The sequence below is a fragment of the Coturnix japonica genome, chromosome 5 (genome assembly GCF_054131305.1).
Source record: "Coturnix japonica strain WE chromosome 5, WE-NBRP24, whole genome shotgun sequence".
Lineage (NCBI taxonomy): Eukaryota > Metazoa > Chordata > Aves > Galliformes > Phasianidae > Coturnix > Coturnix japonica.
This window is the reverse complement of record NC_140667.1, coordinates 56,481,768-56,495,035: the sequence shown is the minus strand read 5'-3', so window position 1 is coordinate 56,495,035 and position 13,268 is coordinate 56,481,768.

Here is a 13,268-nt window from a genome sequence, read left to right as displayed (position 1 = left end):
ATCACTTTTCACGTGCTTAGTTTACCCAGAAAATACTGTGTTAGCTCGATTCAATACATCTTTAGGACACTGAAGCAGTCTTCAATGTGTCTGTTTTCTAGTGGAGAAAAATGGAAATTCTTTGATCAAGAAAAAAGACCAAAGTTGCAAAAACTGACCAATAAAACCATTCCAACGTAAATCACATCATTGGATGCACTGGTAACATACATGTAAAAATCTGGGAAAGCACCATGCGAGGATCACTTTTAGGTAACATTTGTGTAATTCATAGGATGAGTTTTGCATGTATCAGCTTTCTATAAGTATTCAGTTAATTCAGGTATTTATGAGGCTTCCTACTGAAGCACGGAATTTTAAGTTAATATTGCAGGGTATTTTGAGACAGGATATTCAGAACTGAAAATCTCAAATATTTGTATCTGGGAATGGGTCCTGAAAGTCCTATATAGATTGAAACAAAAACAAATTGAAGACTGGTACATGTTTCTTTCATAAAGACACATAGTGAAATCATAGAAATAGGACTCCTCTATTCCAGACAAGACTGATTCTGTAATGGCAGAAGTTATTCAAGCCAGAGAAATATCAAGAAGAAGAATGCTAGCAGCATTTAACCAGCAGTATATAACCAGAAATCCGAGAGCAAGGAATATGGAAGTAAAGATGTGCAATATAAAGGTCTCCATCAGACTAACTCATTTAAAAATCTCACATTATTATACTTGATCTACATTCATAGAAATAGAAGGTGTCTTAGGACACATTGTTCCTGTAAGTTTTTTGAGTATCATCTTTGCATCATTCTGAGAAGTCTGTTCCCAGGCCTGCCTGCTTATTTGCTTTGCTCGTTCTTCACTCTGGAATAGATGGTAACCCTAATTGAAGTCTTGGGTCACCCTCTCCTAAACCTGAAGCAAATGAAGAATAGAAATATTTATTTTCTTTCAAGCTGTTGGTTCTTATACAGCATTTTGAACTCAGCGTCACAAAGAAACACAAGTATTTCATCAGGCAGTTGTTTTTTAGAACTGCCCTTGGCCTACACTGTCTGCGGTCAAGTGAGCTTCACATTCATCATTCACAGCACACAGTCATTGGTTTTCCTGGTACTTTGCAAGTGCATGGGGAGACACTGTTCCTGATCTGAGTTCGCAGCCTAATGAAAGACAAAATAACAGAGACACTTGTGGCATTCAGAGTACAGGATTGAATTATGGGAGAATAACACACATCACATTCAAAAGTGTTTTCCTGGCAATGTCTGTTCAGAGGAGAATGTGAAAATTTGCTTTCACTGAATCTGAGAAGAAGAGGAAATACCATAATATATTTTCTGCAGATGAAAATGATTTTACAGTGGTTTGCAGATTTTGTGTAATTAATCTGGAAATGGGTTTAGAGTTACAGTATGTCCAGTCTGGCAAATTATGGGGCTCAGCCCTCACATGAGCCAGAATTCTTGCCTCCCCAGTGCTATAGGCTCTGTTTAGGGTTCCCACTTTGTTGTGAGAAGACCTACTGAAATTTTTGTCTCTGATCTCATTCATAAGAAGCTTCTGACAGTGGGGTAGAACTGCCTGCACAGGCTAACCATGGTGTTGCCTAATTTGGCAAGGCTACAGGCAACAGATGAGTTCAAAAGAATTCAGGCAGGCAAACTCTTTGATCCCAAACCTTTCCCTCACAACAAGGGAACCCCTCATGCCAATGGGAGACCTGCTGTGCCTATCAGAGACATTTCACTGCCTTCATCTTCACATGGAGTCAATAGAAGCCAAAACTGGAGCACAGGACTTCACCACCTCTTGTAAAAGTCTCATTTTGTTATGACCCTCAGTAAATTTCTCATCTACTTTCCTCCCTTCCGTCTACTCAGCCACATCTGTATGTACCCTCTATGATCTTGGTTTGCTTTCACTGCTCCTCTGCCATTCCCCCTTTGCTCCTCACATTTGTCTGGTTCATTATTTTGCATCAAAATTACATGCATTAATCCCTCTTATTCTAAATATAATCCTATAACTGATCCTATTTGCCTTTCCTATCATAATTCATACTTCCACCAGCTGGAAAATTACTTGACAAGCAATACAGACTGACTTTCATCTGTTTTATACCAATGACCAAACACTTGCAAACTTTGTCCCAGCTGTTCCCAGTTAGTTTGATTCCCCAAAAACACAGCACAGTGGAGAGCGATGGATTCCTCTCAGAAAAGCCCACTGAGTAATCAGCTCATCAGCATAAGGAATGAATGGGCAATTGATTCCCTGCCAGCCCATCTCTTCCATGTATTTCTCAACTAATAATCAAGCTTGGCACTGTTTATGCCATCAGCTATTTACATCTCACTATTTCCGTACTCACCTCTGCACTCTGTCATTGCCTGAATGTGTTTAGATCCAGCTACTGCCTTGAATTTTCATCTTACAACTGTCTACCTGAGCAAGTTAATTCCCATTTGCCCTATGGTCTCTGCTCAACTTTCACACTTCGATTTTTTATAATGCCTACACTAACCAAGTCCTAAATGTACTGTTAGTAACTCCATTAGCCACAGAAACTGCTCATATGAAAATCTCTGAAAAACTCCCCTTGGAATCCACACTTAATCTCCTATCCATCTTCTGTTATATCGACTGTGAATCTAAAAGCCAAATAAGTAAATTAACTTCTGTTTTTCAAAAATAAAAAACAAAGCAACAACAAAGAATTAACATAGGATCCACTGTCTGAAATATGGCTGGTGCTTTCTATTTCTGATTTCAGCTAGATCTGTTATTCCAAAATGAATCTGATGAAACTGACAGTTATGAGGGAAAAGTTGGGCTCATATGTCTGTTTCCCAAGTCAGAAGGAAAATAATTCTGCTTTAGAAGAAGAATTAACAGGTGCCTCCCATCATTTGCTTATTGAAGCACTTACTAAATCTCAGCAGTATTTGACAGTATAAATGGTTACTCCAGTGTGCTAACAGGAGACCAGGGGCTATTTCCTTTGTCCCTTCCAGTTTCAACATCCATCTGCTCCTTGTGCCTACAAGATCCCCTGGCACTGGGCAAAGCCCATCGCAGTTAAACTGTGCCAGGTGCTTTGGGCAGGACCTGAGGAAACTGGGAATTCCTGTGTTTTGGAAGAAGTACAAGAGAATGACCAGCAAGGTTTTTTGGTGGACTTGACAATAACTGGGCCTGACAGCAAGGGATTCCATCTGTACAAGCTTCAGTCCGTGACAGCCTGGTAGGTCACATTAGATTCACAGAACAAGAAATTCAACACATACATGTCTGACATTTTCAGTAGGATGAAGGGCTAACATCTTTTTTATAACTAAAGATACAAACTGTTTCTGAAACTGTCTACTGCTACTGCTTGTGGACAGTCACTGCAATTTTCACTTTAAAACAGTTGTTGTGAGTAACTTCCTTGCTGAGCCAGATGGCACAATACTTGCATCATTTCATTCAACAATGCGGTGATTTATTCATTCATTTTTTAAGCTATCAAGCCCAGGAAAAAAATACCTCAGTGCTTTAGCTCCTGTGTTTTTGTTTCACTGCTCTATATGCAAACCTATGGAGCAATATGATGTGAGTTGCTCTCAGGCCACTGATTCCTTCCAGCTCCATATGTGTTGTGCCAAGAATGTTAAAACTGCTGAAAGGTGTATGTTATGGTAGTAAGGGGCACTGGATAAATGTTTCTCTTCTCACACTCATTAATTAGGCTAATATTGTATCTAAAGAAATCATATGTAGTATTTAAAGAAACAACAAAAGAAAACTATAAAACTGATTTTGGCATGAAAGGATGCACATCCTGAGACCATTCTTAACAAAGTGCAGTTTGTAGCACACTGCAGGACTGAAGATGCAGCAGACCCTCATAGGCAAAGCTACGTGTAATGGTCACTGCTGGAAGGGCAGCAGGAGAAAAGGAAGATGAAGACATTACTGGACAAGAACAGGCTGTTACTTGGTGAGACACAAGGAAGTTGCATTGAGTGGAAGTGGTAGTGGGTGTGTGTGTCAGTACAAAATCATACAGCCCATCTTGTGCCAGACACCAGCGCTGCTAAGTGCAGCATCTGAGTGCTTTCTACTTCAGTGTTTATAAAACCAAATAATGTGATCTACCAAGGAATAGCAGAGAACTTACAGCCACAGGCCTTCTGTGGAAGGCTGGAAATTTGCTTTTGACCATCTGCAGAGGCTGCTGGGCTTTAGGGAGGTGCAGACAAGGTAATCAAAGGACAGAAAGACAAAGCTTGGCTTTGGGCACATACCCAAACTTTCACAATATTCCTGGGTAAATTAAAGGGAAAATACACTCCTAAGGTAAGGGCTTGTGAACTGTTCTGCACCCAAAATTACTTTCTCAGAGAGGAGTCCAACCCTGCAAACATAGTGCAGAATTAAAATGCTTAAACAACCATTACAGCAGAGATGTGAATATGCTCCTGTAATTATATAGCTGTTTGTTCATTAAAGGAGAAATTTAATGCAATTAAAATATTTACAATCCTGCACACTAAAATCCAAAACAAAATTAGTTTGTACCAGAGATGCAGGCTGTGTTGCCTCCCCTCCAAACTGGCCTTTAGATACCAGAGCTTACAATGGAGAACTTTCCATCTTCAGATGATGTAATCCAGAGTTAAGAACTGAGCTGGTGACTGAAGGGTCCCTAATAATCTTTAAGATATCAGATTCATGCCAGGCATGCCGTGTAAAGTTCTTGGGATCAGAAACCAAAGGAGAAAGGACCCTGGGACAGCCACACAGAAGGGTCACTGGAGCTGCACTGCTTGCTGTGTCTGTGTTCTTTCAGACTGGCACATGGCTATGTGGGATGGGAAGACATGCTGCTCAAACTCTTGCCCTTTTGCGCGCTCCCTGAGGGCTGGATCTCTGAGATTAAACATTTGCACTTCTCTCTTCAAATGAAAACGTAACAGAACAGCCCAAAGGCCATCCCTACCAAGAGTGCAAAGTGCAGACACAGAGAGGCACAGAACCACAGCAGACAGATGTGAATGCAAGCTGCGAGCAGCACATTTCAGATCCAGCTGCAAGGAGAATAGAGAAGCACTGCAAGAGCACGCTCCTCTCCCATACAGATAGCTCACTGCTATATTGGACCTGAATTTACATGCCATTTCACTGCACCTCAGCCTTCTCCTTGCCTGTTGTTACCAGCTTGCCTGTGTCACTCACTACTGCGGGGGAGGCGGGGGGGGGGGTGGTACACCCTTGTGGACTTTCCTTTTCTTATTGAGGTACCTGTAGAAGACTTTCTTGTTCTTCTCATCAAGTTTAGTTCAAGCTGGGCCTTGGCTTTTCTGACTACATCCCTACACAAGCATCCTCATACTCCTCATACAGGACCTCTCCCAGTTTTTACTGCCTGTGCATTTTCTTCTTGTTTTCCAGTTTGACAAGCAGGTCCCAGTACAGCTATGCTGGTCTCTTACCTTCCTTTCCTGACTTGCTATACTTGGGGATGGAGAGGTCTTGTGCTCTGAGGAAAGCATCTGTAAAGCTTTCTCTCATTCTTCAGCCATCAGAAATCATCCAGTGAGTGCAAGTAATGAGGATGACATGGTGCATGTAGAAAATGTAATTGGCAGAGCTGAGGGGACAGAAAAATGTGAATGAACCTTCAGTACTTTCCAGCAAGAGTGGCTTGGTATAAGATCTGCTCTTAGCCAAAGAATGCAGGGCAAGCTGAGGAAAAGCTGGAACGACAGCTTGGACAGTTATAGTATTTAACTTTATTCTAACACTCATTACTCATGGAAAACTTAAATGAATAGCACACTGAAGGCTGCACTTGACTTAGATGAAGTGGATGTAACTAAAGCATCTCTGCTACATCATTCAGACTGAATGTATGGTAACAGGAAATCAATTAATCTCCACCAATATTTGTTCTTTTTAGTGTGAAACTGCTTTAATGAACTCATTGTGAGTGGTCAGTCACCACTCACTCTGGAAGAGCCTCACACATTTGATAAAGCACCGTACTTTTTAAAATTCATGTTGGAAAAGTGACAAATGTTGAAGATGAATTGCTTGGCATATGTGATCAGCTAATGAAATATCTTCCTCATCCCTATTATTTAATTCATTTTCTGCTGTTTTTCCCAATTAGGCAGTAGTCTTCTGCCTTTGGCTCTGAGTCCAGAAGCAAGCCTGCCATTATCACTTGTCAACATTTAATTTGTATGCAAAAAACTGCTTTAGTGGAGGTGGCAGTCACCTAATTTTTACCTGGTACTTTCTGTAGTCATTAAAGTGTTTGAAATGAATAAAAGCCACCAGCAGCCCAGGGTAGGTCCTTCACTGCAAACAACATGGGGTAAGGGAGCCCATTGCTTGATGGAGCAGCTACAAAGGTGTGTAAGGGAGTCCCTGTCAGCTGCATGAGGCACACCTACACTGCTCCAGGCAGAAGTCAGTGTATAGAAGGGAGAACTGAAATGCATGGAGTCTCTAATAAGATAATAATTAAAAAGAAAAAAACAACCAAGCAACCAAACAAAAGAAAGAAAACCACTGAAAAACTGAAAAACACCACAATCTTGGGCCCACGTCACTGTCTGAAGCTTCATACCAGCTGGAACATTTGCAGCCAGATAGGCAAAGGGAAGCTCCGTGATTGCACTTGTTTGCTTTGGTGTCAATTTTCTCAGTTTTGCACACCACTGAATTTTTTGACTGCACACAGGCAGGTTTTGGTACATAAGGAGAAGGTAAGTGTAGCTTCTGCTTGTTGCAACACAGCCCACGATAGAACAGATGTGAAAGAGATTAGAAGGGGGAAGAGTGGATGAGCCTGTGCTCCTGCCTTGCAAACAGAAGGTGCCAGCAAAGCCCCACTGCTCTGCTGGGCAACAGGGCTGCCAGATGTACCCACACCAGTGGTTGTCTGGCTGACACACCCCAGGGTTGGTAGGAGGGTCATCGGTAATGTAGAGAGCAGAGAAGAGGGGATTACTTTGGAGCAGATGTTTACACCTTTCCATCTTACCTCTTCTCATTGCTTTCATTTGCATCACCTGCAGGAGCTGCCTCATCCCCACTGGAGCCAGTTTCACCACTGGGGATGATTATAGGGCTCTTATCAAGTACATGCAAACCACTTCTCCAAAGCAGGCATAGAGAGTGCTGATGACACCCTGATGAGAGACAAGGAGTATGGGTCATGACTATTGTCTGTGGGCAGCTCTGGCTGCACCTTCCTGAAGAAGGAGCAGAGGTTACCCACAAGTACTAACTGGAGGCCAGAGCTACAACAGACAAAACCTGGAATGCCTCACCTGGTAATCAGGTGGCTTTTCTAAGCAGGAGGTCAGGTGTTGCATGATTATGGTGATGGATGTAAGAGTGCTGCACAGCACCCCAGCTCAGGGAGCAGCAGCATGACAGAAGCTCATTTACGTCCTCTCAGTCATAAAGCTTTGTTGTTGTTGTTGTTGGTGGTGGTGGTGGTGGTTTATTTCCCCCTCAGAAAAAATGTAGTAATCCAAGCTTGCCTTGACAAAGTCCTTCAGCCTTATCTTCCACACGTTATCACTGTTTGGAGGTCTGTGCAGGGAGAACAATGTCCTGAACTACTTAGCAGCAGGGAGGCACCCACTGGCTCTCACCTGGCCTGCCCCAGAGGAGGGCTTGTTTCCTGGTGTTTCTCATTTAGAGCCAAGGGAAGAGATCTGAGTCCCTCAGGCAAGAGATGGCTATAAGAGATGGGAGGCACTGCAGCAAGACAGGACAAAGTGCACTAAGCTTCCCAACAGAGAACTTAGTGGTGGCAGAAGTCACCAGTGTAGGAGAACTTTGAGGAAAAGTCAGTGCCGTTTTCCAGCAGTGGTTGTTCTGAGGACATCCCCACGTGTTTTTTCCTCTCTTCATGCAAGTGACAGGAAAGGAAATAGGTAGTCAAACACCTTATGAAGATAGCCTAAGATTGGGAGAAAAAGATGATTTATATATATATATAATAAATGTTAATTAAAATATTAATAAGGAAAGACTTCAGTCATTCATGTATAAATGAAAAGATAGTACTGTGGGCATGACATGGGAGCAAAGCAGAGCTCTGACCCCCAGCATGTACCTCACACTCATCCTTCTCTGAGCACACAGCAGCAATCTTTGCAATTTGTGTGGCCATAATTATATTCTCAGTATCTCTCCTTAAGCTGTCTTTGACAAGTCATTTATATTTTGCCTGCTTCCATGAGCTTTTATAGAAAAAAATGTTGGCAGGCAGCTCTCTGCTATCCTGCCTGTCTCTTGTCTGTCTGATGACTGATTTCCAGTGGGAGTCAGTTTTGATACTTGAAAGGATCCAGACTGTTATTACTGCACCTGTGAGTAGTGCGATGGAGGTGTCTGACAAACGCAGACGGGTATTTGAGTGAAGGGTTCAAAGGCTGAGGGAAGTTCTGGATCATGTGTAAACCACTGTCCAGTGCCTTGTGTCTCTGCATCAGACAGATAATGGAGCAAAGGCAGCACCAGAGGAGCACAATCAAGTGAGGGGAAAACAGAACAAACTGAATATTTCAAACAAGCCAGGAGAAATAGTAAATTCTCTGAGGACTGAAAAATACAACACACGATGGGACAAAAAAAAAAGAATTGATCCTGATGTATGTATCTAGGCAAAAACCTCTCCAACGGGGACAGAGTGTGCCCCTGATCTGCACTAGTATCAAGACTTTGGGCAGACAAAATTGGGTGGATACTACAGAAAAGGGAAAAAAAATCACACCTGGTCCAATAAACAGTCTGAAGCCAATGTGAGGGTTGTTGGCAGCTTGATGTGTGCTCAGCCTGGGCTTAAGATGAAGTTTGTAGGTGGGTAAACAGAACCACCCTCAGCTGAGGACCAGGCACTGGTGAGAGTTTAGAGATGAGCTCTGCCAGGACAAGCACCACGCATAAAGCCGGGCAGTGTCAGCTGGTTACAGGGCATGCCCACGTTGCACTGCTCAGGGCCCAGTTCCAGCTCAGAGCATCGTGTGCAGATCTTGCACAGGACAGCTGTTTTTTCTGGAAAACACACAAAGGTTACGCAGTTTGCACCCTCAGCCATGGCCCCCCCCGTATCTCATTGCTTATGTCAAGCACACAGCTGGGCTGATACAGCACTCACATTATTGCTCACAAACTGCTGAGGGGAAGGCACGTCAGATGTGAGGCAGTGCTGTGCCCTCAGCAGCCAACAGCTGTGAGCCATGAAGGAACTCACCTCTTGTAGCCAGGTGGGCAAACACATTTCAGGGAGCCGGGGGAAGGATAACAGCCATGTCTTGAGGCACTGAATGCACAGGGAAATGCCACTCATATGTGCAAGGAGTCATCATCACAGTGAGGCACTGTGCTTCCTCACCACAAAACCAGTCCTGAAGCCTGACTCTGCTGTGACAGTGGTGGTGCATGGTGTGATCCTGGCATTGAGTGGGCAGAGCAGTGAGTGGGGATGGCACTGTGCAGGAGCGACCCAAGGAGCTGTGCCCTACAGCAGAGCTGTGCAGGCAGTGCTCTGCAGGTTGGGGAGAGGTCTGCCTTGGCCTTTTTGTCATCAGTCCCAAGCAGGTACTTCCTTTGCTGGGCTTGTTACAGCAGGTGAATTATTTCTGGGGGTAACTACTCATTGTCATGTTCTAGTACATCTTGTCAATTGACTTAATTGATTTATCAACTAACTTAGTTGATTCAGGTGAGGGTTGGCCTCTTCTCCCACATAACTAGCAATAGGACAAGAGGGGCTGGCCTCAAGTTGCACCAGGGCAGGTTCAGGTTGGATGTCAGGAAAAAAATATTCTCTGAATGAGTGGCACTGGAATTGACTGCCACGGTGAAGGAGTTACCTTGCCTGGAGGCAACATGTAGTGCATCACTAAGGGACATAGTTCAGTGGAGAAATATTGGTGGTGGATGGATGTTTGGGCTGGATGATCTTGGAGGTCTTTTCCAGCCTTGGTGGTTCCATGATTCTATGATTTTAACTTTTTAATTTTTTTTTTCTCACAGTTGGATTTGTTTACCAGTTTTATCAGTGCAAGCTGTTTCCAGGGTGCTCATGGATCACACATGCAGCCATCCCACCCAATCCTCCCAAACTGTCCCAAATCCACCCTGCTCCAGAACCATAAAGCAGAACAGGATTCCCTTAAACTGTTCCATGTTTTGATCTGCAGAAGTCTTTCGGGCTGCTCATAACATCTTTCCACTGTTCTTCAAACAAAGAGAAGAAAATTTTCCTAAGATCAGGAAGTCCATAAGAGTTAAACAGCCTTGCAGAAGAGACACATCATCCCATCCTAACACAGAGACAAATGCTGTCAGAGCCTTCATTAGCACTCTGCTTTGTTTTTCACTAATCAAGTCAGTGTGAATGATGCTGCTCATGATTGTGCTTGATTGTATTAGTGTTACAGATTGAACAGTCCATTTTTTAATCTGCAGAAAGCAGCAGCATTATTGCTGAACTATATTTAGAGATTTTATAGATAGCATGCTCTGTTCTCTTACTGCTTCCTTGTAATAGGATATTACATGTAGAGCCCCAGGGAAAAGGAAATGTGCCCTACACAGGTGGCTGCGAGGTAATTTTGCATGATGAGCATGTACATTTCTGAGTCATCAGTCATTTCACATCTTCCTGTCTGACCAAAGACCATGATGGTTCCATACAAAAACACTGTCTCCTCGGATGTTGGTACAGATCCTGCACAGTGGTGGGGGTTGAGGCAGAGCCTGGCAGATGCTAAAGCCCAGAACCCTCTTCTGGAGATTGGTAAAGCCAGGTCAATAACACAAAGGAGAAGGGAAATTTTATGATTTCTGGTGTAACTTCTAATAGTTTTATTAAACTGCGGGCAGTTTCAATGTCAGAAGGACGGAAGATTCTATATGCTCTCAACTCCTACATCCCCCACAAAGGTGATGAGAAGATTCTCTTAGTCCCACCTTTGTCAGGTGTCAGCAAGAAATAAGGTCAGTAACTGTGAAGAGAATAACCCTACTCTCATTTTAAAACTACTGTTATTTCTAATGGTACTTTCAGTTTGGTATTTTTGGATTCCTAAAATAAAATTAGGTAAGGTTGATAAGGAATGCACTCATAGGCTGCACAATCGCTGATAGAGGAAAAGATAATGCTCACCTCCATCACACTCTGACTTCAGTGCTGCTAAATAAAACCCAGAGATGACACTATAGTTTTAAACCTCATAGACAAAATCACATTTTGTAAATCACATCTGCCTTGCCTGCACTTATACTATATCAAAATTAATGGAGACATTTTCTGCTCCAGCAGTAAAAAGTAATTTATACGTCAGGCCTGAAGTTATAATTGCAGGCAAAAAATACGTGAGCACGGGAAGCAGATTTCTATGTAGCTTTAATCACCAGCCACGGTCCTTTGAGGCCACAGAGGCTTGAAGGTGATGGTGCAGCACCATTGCAGCCATAGCAGGATTTATGGGCAGCTCCACATGGTTTCCAAGAGTGGGGAGCAGAGCCCTGGCAGCCCCCTGGGGCACAACTGGAGCATCGGGGCCCCCACCCCATTCTGGCCCAGAGCTCTGGCCAGGGCTGCAGTGTCCCATGGGGAGGGCCTGGAGTGGAGGCACTTCTTTGTGGGAGGGATGGCTCTGACATCTCTCCTTCACTGATGGCCCTTTGGGGGGCTGCCAGGACAAGAACCCCACTGACATGGCTCTGTGGGACCCCCTGCACTGACCACCAAGCACCTGCACCACATCTGTATCACATCCTGCCCTAACACCAACAGTGTGTAGAGGTACAGGTGCCATGGGACTCAGAGCCATACCTAATGCAGCCATGAAGAGAGGGAAATGGAGCGTTTGCCTCACTTTTACAAGGCTCCAGCTGATCCCTTTACACTGAGTAAATTGGTATGTTTGATTCCTCCACAGGAAGGAGCAGATAAGGAGACAAACAAAATCAAAACAAATATGCACAGCTAGAGCAGTAGATTTGTTTGCTTTAAAAATGGAGACCATGGTTAAGATTCTAGACTATGAAGCTACAGGATGCTTGCAATGACATTAGTTGAATGGTTCATACATTTGCTCCAGTGAGAGGTGGGTACTGACATGTGTGACTCCGGAAGGATGAAGGAAGATCTGGATCCTGCAGCTCAGCAGTGGAGGGGGGGGGACAGACCCTCCTCAGCAGAACCTGCACACCCACCCACTGCCACTCTGCTCTGCTCAGGCTGTGGCACTTCTCAGCCAAAAAGGGCCGTGCAACCATTCTCTAAACATCTTTGTACTCATTTACTAATCCATTTCTGTCAAATATTCTTGCCTGATGTCAAAAGCACAGTTTCTATTACTCTGCTCCTCACATTCACTTTACCTTAATGCTGTCTGTAAATACAGAATTTGCATAATGAATGGTATTTATGAAAACCAATTGCACTCTGTGCGGGTGACTCTGTGACTTCATCACCTCTGAAAGCAGAGGTCTGCAGTTACACAACAGTGGAAGGGAGTAAGTGCTGCCAGCACACAGATGGGGCTGCGAGGTGGTGGGGAGGGTGTGACAGACACTAATGGGCTGTGGGAGCTGAATGCACAAAGCCAGTGCCGAAAGAACACACAGCTGATGGGATGGGAAAGCACAGTCAGAGACCCACTTCTCAGCTACAGGCAGTTTGTTGCATTGCTACAGCAATTGAAAAGCCATTATTAGAGGATGATGCTTACAGACTTGTGTAACATTCAAGTATTAATGATGCCACACAGAGAAAAGTCATCCAATTTTGCCTCTTTTTCAGAAAAAATGAATTTAGTTGCAAACCGCATTCTGGGCCTAAGACTTTATTCATGCATTCTCTAACTATCTCAAAGTTTGTGAAATCAAGCTTTCTCCATTCATATGCTCGTATTTCCTATTACCCACATTTCTTTCTGTCTTTGTCATGCTACAAAAGCCTCAGTCCATCTTTATGAAGTCTCTGAAATAGAAAAAAAAATGAAAACACCAATGGAGAGGGACTGGGAGTTGGGAATCAGCACTGAACCAGAGGGTCATTTGAGGGGTGGGAAATGGGAGCCAGGACCAGGCCAGGGGCTGAGGTCCCATTGCCTGAAGGCAGTTAATCACAGGGAAATCATCGTATTCTCAGCCCAGGCTCAGTCTTTCAGTGAGAAAGATGTGAGATAAAAATAAATTAAAAACAAAACAAAAAACCAACCAAATAAAAAAACCCACCATAAT